The following is a 6,217-nucleotide window of genomic DNA, read 5'->3' on the forward strand; positions in this document are numbered from 1 at the left end:
AGGATGGCCTGGCCATGCTGCCAGTGAGTGACTAACAAGCCAATAGCCCCACGGGCACCAGCTCTTGGGGCAGTTGCACATTGACTATAGCAAACGACCGCTGTTCTTGAAAGGTAGAAATCGTCCTCACCGATAGACACATCTTCCAGATCTGGGTTTGCACTCCCTGACTGCGGTGCTTTCTCTGGCACCCCATGTGTGCTGTACTCACTGCCACAGTTTCTGCACAAGTTCGCTTGTGACAACGGACTCACGTCCCTGACATTCAGAGGGTTTACCACGCATGGCATCACCCAGGTCTATTAGAAAGATTTAATGAGCAACAAAAAACTCAAAGCACTATTTCCTAGACAATATCCTGAATGGATGGAGTTTTATATTATACACTTGTACATATAACAGTGCATATATAGATCATGCTTGTGTATATAATGGCGGGTGGACCCATTTCTCCTGGAGCCAACACACATTGGTGGAGGAATCAAGCAGTGGAAGTAGAAATTGCTCCTTTTGATGTTACACCTATCAAAATACCTATAGATTTTTTTTTATCTTCTTGTCCCTGTAAATTTGAGTCATGCTGGTTTGGAAGTCTTGAATCCCCTTGATGAGAAAGCTGCCATCAGGGAATGTAGCAGTGGTTCCAGTGAGTTGGAAGGTGAGCCTGCCACCTGACCATTTGGGATTTTCTATGACATCAGCATGACATAACATCAGCAAAACGGGGGATACTCCTCAAGTTGAGCTGGTCAGTATCCACAGAGGGGAGACTGGGTTGGCAGGTGCACCATGAGTGCGGGAGGCCTTACTCCTGGAACCAGGGACCTTTCTGGGGCATCTATTAGTAATTAGTTCTGCCCAACAGCAGAAGTTAATGGCAAACTATAACAAGAGAAGAAGATGATGAAGCAGTAGTGAGGGCTGCTGAACGTCCACACTCTTCAGGAAAGAAGGTTTTTGTCACCCGTGGAGTAGAGCACACACACCCCCAGTAGTTGAGGGGGGTTGAAGAGTCGTGGAATGGGCAGTGGAAGGAGGAAGAAATAATGACAAACCATGGCATCAATTACAGAAAGGAAGCCCATCAACTAGACATCACATCTCCTTTGCTTCTTTTGTAATCAAGTATCCCTCCACTGCTGTCTTAGAAGAGCCTTTGTGACAATATTGGGTCTGCCTGGAAAATCCAGGCCACTCTCCCCATCTCAAGATTCTTAACTCAGTCACATCTGCAAAGTCCCTGTGCCAGTAAAGAAACATGCACAGGTTTCCGGGGTTGGCATATGGACCTCTTCAGGACTGTTATCTGCTGACCACATGTACTCTGAGATGTGGTTGGCATGATATGAAGAAAAATGGAAGTGGCTTCTAAAATTTAAGAAAGGCAAGGAAGCAGAAATGTTGCTGAGTCTTCCAGAAGACTTTCCCACACCTTGATTTCAGACTCCTTACCCCAAGACCTGTAAGGGAAAAAGGTGTTGTTTTCAGTCACTAAGTTTGTGGTTATTTGTTTCAACATCCACAGAAAAGTCACATAGACAGATAATGCGAATGTCTTCTAGGTGATTCCTGGGACTCCACGTCCCCTCATTTTGGGACCAGAATAAGAGCATCTTTGTGTGAAGGTTGGTCGTATTTAGTGAGAAGAAGCTCCCCATTGCTGACATTGTATGGAGGTCCCAATACGCATAAGCGTAAACTTACTGGATGGTCAAGGGGTGGACTGTGCCGATTACCAGTTTATGGTCTCCCAGTTTCAAATGCACTTCTTTTTTTTAAAGCTTTTTCTTTTTTTAATTTTGAGAGGGAGAGAGAGAGAGAGAGAATTTTAAGGAGGCTCCACCCTCAGTGTAAGAGCTTGAATCAGGGCTCGATACCATGACCCTGGGATCATGACCTGAGCCGAAACCAAGAATTGGACGCTCAACTGCCTGAGCCACCCAGGCACCCCCCCCAAATGCACTTCTAAACTATGCTTTGGAAGCTGCAGTTGGAGTTCTGCAAATCATCTTTCTGTGTGCCAGTTGCTCCCCACCAGCCATCTGGGATCTGCAAGGTGGGAGGGAGACAAGATGTGAGCCTTCCCACTTTGCTTCCTGTTGTTGTCAGGCCAGCTGGGCGCTGACCCTCCTCCCTGGTGTCTAGTTTCGGTAGCCACCGCAGGCTCTAGCTTGCTTGTATTATTCCTTCTCTCCCAGAATTCACCACGTGAAGATGCCAGCCCCAGCTGACAGCACCTCCTCTTTGGTTATCAGAGTCTCAGAAATTTGAGCCCCTGGGGTATCAGCACCAGCTGAATGACACCTGTTCTCTGAGAACCATCTCCATGGACTTCCCCAAAGTTCTAAGTTTGATTACCCCGATATCCTCCCTTCATCGTCCCAGCTCTTGCTGCCTCCTTAATTTACCTTCTGTGCCACCTCGGTTTCCTTTTTGCTTTCCTAGTTCTCCAAAATCTAGTTTAACATTATTTAATTTATCTCTTCTAAATAACGGTGTGGCTCTTGTTTTTTGACTGGACCCTGACCGAGACACTCAGTTTTCTGCAGAGTGTCGATGATAACCCTCAAGGACACTGACACAGAGCCCCTGGGGATGCTGAGTTGGCACACAGTTCTCTACAGCATGACCCATGGCCATGACAGCTGAAGGCTGTTAACAGCTCACGTTGATACTAGAGCTTCTGGTGAATACCAAGTGTTGTTATCACTGCTTCCAGAGGTCGTGAGCAATGTGTTCATGATCACTGGCCACTGCGGGAAGATGCCAAGGCAACTGCCCATGCAATAAACCCCAGTTACAGTGATGGTCATCCACGATAGACACACAGCTGATGATTTTATTAAAGTGACTAGGAGACGCCAGGTTGCATGAGGGAAGATGTGAAAATTGTCTTTTGCTCAGTCACAACCAAGAGCAGATTTAGACAGGGACAACAACTTGGTTTTTGTTTCTGAGCTCAGCTGCAGTTTTCGAAACACACCGATATCTAACACAGACCACGGCCACCGTGCCCTCCTATGGTGATTACACGGCTTCGGCATTCAACAACCACAAGAATAATCAGACATTTAGTGCTATCTTCAAAAGCAAAGTAAGTTATTATATGAAATGTATTCAGAATTCAACTCTCACTTTTTAATAAAATGAAATCATTTCTATTGCATCATAGGCTGCTGATACTTTCAAATATCCTTATACCGACTCGATGCACCGATGGCTGATCACTTCCTGGGAAGAGTTGAGTGTCTTTGAAAGATCATCCCTAGGAATAAGAACACACAGATCCAGTGACACAAATTGTCCGCAGGGGACAAAGCCTTCACAGTTTGTTTAATATTCTTACAAACTGTAGAAGAGAGAAAAGTTATCTGAGTTTTTAAGAGATGAACTTGAGAAATTCCCATGTTATATTAAAGAAAAATGATCCCTTTACCTTCTTCAATTGAAGGGGTAGAGAGAAGAATTCTTCAAGTCTGTGTTTAGTCTCAAATCATAACTGGATTATTTGTACTAATTTAAACACAGCCTAAATGTGACACTCCACAGGTGCATCTCTTTAGAAATCATCATTTCTACCTCTGCGAGCATAACATGAGACCGGGCATACCTTAAACGTGTGTTCTATTCTCTTCTTCACTTTGATGTTACCTGGGAATAATGTTTGCTCTGCCCTGGAGAGAAACGGCCCAATAGATCTGGGGCTTCCTGCTGGGCTACGGGGCTCATCGATGGTCGTTTTATGTCCTTTGAAAACAGGGCATCGAGGTTTAACATGTGGCTGATGTCCCTCGATAAACACAGATCTACTGTGGGTAAGCTTCTCTCTCCAGATGGATGGTGTTTTGCCTTTATCTAAACAGTCTCTATTTATAAATCTCTTTTATTCATTTTACTAAGCCATACAGTGTGACGTCCAGGCAGGAACGCCAAAGTAAAACCTGAGGTGGAAAAGCAGACACCAATGCCCACGGGGACACGCTGTGTTAATCACATTTTATCGAGAATGTCTGAGAGAGACGTAACATTGTACAGAATTACCAACACCATTAGTAGCATATTAACTAGAAGGTGAAGGAAGGTGTACTACTAAGGTAAGAAAAACCCAGGGTGGTCCTAGACTGAATTCTGATTTGCACTCTTGGGTTTACCAAGTTCCAAGAGCCGACATTCCTTCTGTACATTAAACAGCCCCCTTGCTCCCAGCGGCGTCAACCAGCCGTATTCTTTCATCCACATGCACACACCTTCCCTCAACCCCCTCACGACACCTAAGCATGTCTCCTGTGCTGGGTAGAAGGGCGGAGAGATTTGTAGGTAACGGTAGTTATTTTCTTGTTCGCTTTTATAGCTTCCTTAATGAGCACGTTTTCTCGGTAATGTTGCCTTGATGTTTTCCTCCCCTGTACTGGAAGCTGCTGTCTTGGATATGAAAACTCGGAAGCTGATAAATCTCATTTCACATCGAGAGCAATCTAAATTTCTAGCAGAGCGGACATCAATATAATGTTCATTGCCACAGGCAAAACTCTTTCCTAAGGCATTTAAAGATTCTTCTTTTCTCCCCGTAAAAAAAGGAAATCTTGACACATGTCAACTTATGCTCAGCTGAGATGTCTGACTTCACAATTATTCAAGAAACCTAAATGTCATATTACTCCAGCAGACTTAGTGCCTTAGCACCTGCCCCCTCCCGCTTAGCCTTGTGCCCTGGGGTCCGGGTGAGCAAACCTCCCCGGTCTGACAGAGAAGCGTGGCTCTCTGGTCGAGCAGAGGTGAGTAGAGGACACCGCAGCGTGGGGAAGCGTCCCGGCTTGCACCACGGCTAACGCTGCCTGTCTTCCGGCCTGGGTGCTTGCTCAGAGGGTTACGCTGACGCCAGGATTCCACAGAGAAGCTATTTTCAGCTGTCGTGGTCATGAAGAGTCCTTCGGCACACAGTCCTCTCCTCTCCCTGTGACTGCGATCTTTCGCCAACAGCCCGACCGCAGCGCTCACGGAGTCTGCCTGTCCTGCTACCACGCAGGGCGCCGCCTCCCGGGCCCGCGCTCAACTCACGGAGTCTCAGCCGTGCTGACGGTCCTGTGGTCCCCGTGCCATTGGAAGGATGTGCCCTTCTCCAGTGCGTGGTCATTGTCCTGGCTCCATCGGGAGAGCGGTGACTACCCTGGGTCGCTTGGCCGTCCACGTACAGCAAGTGAGCACCAGAGGACAGTCCTGGGCGCCGGTGGCTGGACTGAGCCAGTGTGGTAGCCATGACCCCGGGGCGCAGAGCAGGGGCCCGGGCGGGTAGGCAGGTCTCCATGCCACCTCATCCCGGTGGAAACGCTCCACTCATTTCCCCACGTTCCCTCAGCTCAGCCTCAAACCCTGAATTCTTTACGCTCTGTGTTGTCCGTGCCTCCTCCACAATTGCCCTACTGTTTACTTATCTCGGTGAAGGTGCGTTGACCTCTGTATGACCTGTATAGATTTTGTTCTACAAATTATATTGAATCACTCTTCTGTATTTCACCAATGCCGCTACGTGCTTTGGATAAATGTGTCTGTTTTCTGCTCCTGACCACTCCCTTCCAAGTATCGCTAGGATATTGACACGATTTATTCCTTATAGCTTCCATTTCTTCCTCTGAGCATATAAAAATGACCCAGTTTTTATTGTAAAATATAGTAGGAGGGATAAACAGTCTTCAAATTCCGCTTATTCCACTCGGAGACAATCATTTGTGACAAACTTCTCTACTCACAAATTGGTATTTTTCCGTGTTTTCTTATAATAAAATAGAAAGCAATTTCACAGCCCCAACAGGTTATAAGCAGTAATATTTTGGCACAATGAGGGAAGTCGTTCAAAGAATCACGTAGTTTCAGCCAAACCGCACAGGTGGCGATCCATAGCGACCGCACCCAGTGCATTTGCAGAAACATTTCCAAGGGCATTAGCCCACAGTCCGAGAGCTTTTTCAGGCTGGCGCGAAGGTCCGTGCTGTGTGCGATCGTGAGTCCGCATCTACTGTCCTGGGAAGCCCTTTCCTTCCTGTCGTCTCCGAGAAATAGTATCACAACCATGTAATTTTGTCCGATCAAGCCACATACTGAAAGGAGGCACTGAGAAAAATAATCAGTCACGTGATCTGGCACTAACGTGGTTCTCAAAGACACAGGAAGTAAGGGCTGGGGGGAGACCCCTTGGGTCTTACCTACGTGGGCCTTGATC

Source organism: Panthera tigris, chromosome D2, assembly GCF_018350195.1.
Source record: "Panthera tigris isolate Pti1 chromosome D2, P.tigris_Pti1_mat1.1, whole genome shotgun sequence".
NCBI classification, from domain to species: Eukaryota; Metazoa; Chordata; class Mammalia; order Carnivora; family Felidae; genus Panthera; species Panthera tigris.